Source organism: Grammomys surdaster, unplaced genomic scaffold, assembly GCF_004785775.1.
Source record: "Grammomys surdaster isolate TR1022 unplaced genomic scaffold, NIH_TR_1.0 122522, whole genome shotgun sequence".
NCBI classification, from domain to species: Eukaryota; Metazoa; Chordata; class Mammalia; order Rodentia; family Muridae; genus Grammomys; species Grammomys surdaster.
This window is the reverse complement of record NW_021617998.1, coordinates 17,000-17,388: the sequence shown is the minus strand read 5'-3', so window position 1 is coordinate 17,388 and position 389 is coordinate 17,000.

Below are 389 nucleotides of genomic sequence, written 5' to 3'. Positions count from 1 at the left end.
TGAGGGAGAGGGAGAGGGAGAGAGAGAGAGAGAGAGAGAGAGAGAGAGAGAGAGAGAGTTTACATTCTTTTTAAAAAGGCATATTACATGTTTTCAAATTCAGTCCAGACCAGTATGTGTGTGTGTAGGACCTGCCAGTGAAATCTCTACTTAATGCTTAAATAGACAATAGGATGTCAGTGGGTCTGATATCATTAAAAATATATATTCAGTTTTTGTATTTCACAGGAATGTCTGTGTACATTAAGGAATTTAATGTGTCAAAGTCTAAAAAAATCCAAGTTACATGCAATCCAACAACATGTCATTTCTTTTGAACCATTTAAGTCACTTGATTGCTACAAGTCAGAATTTAGATGTCTGCAAAAAAAGAACTAGAAAATTATTTA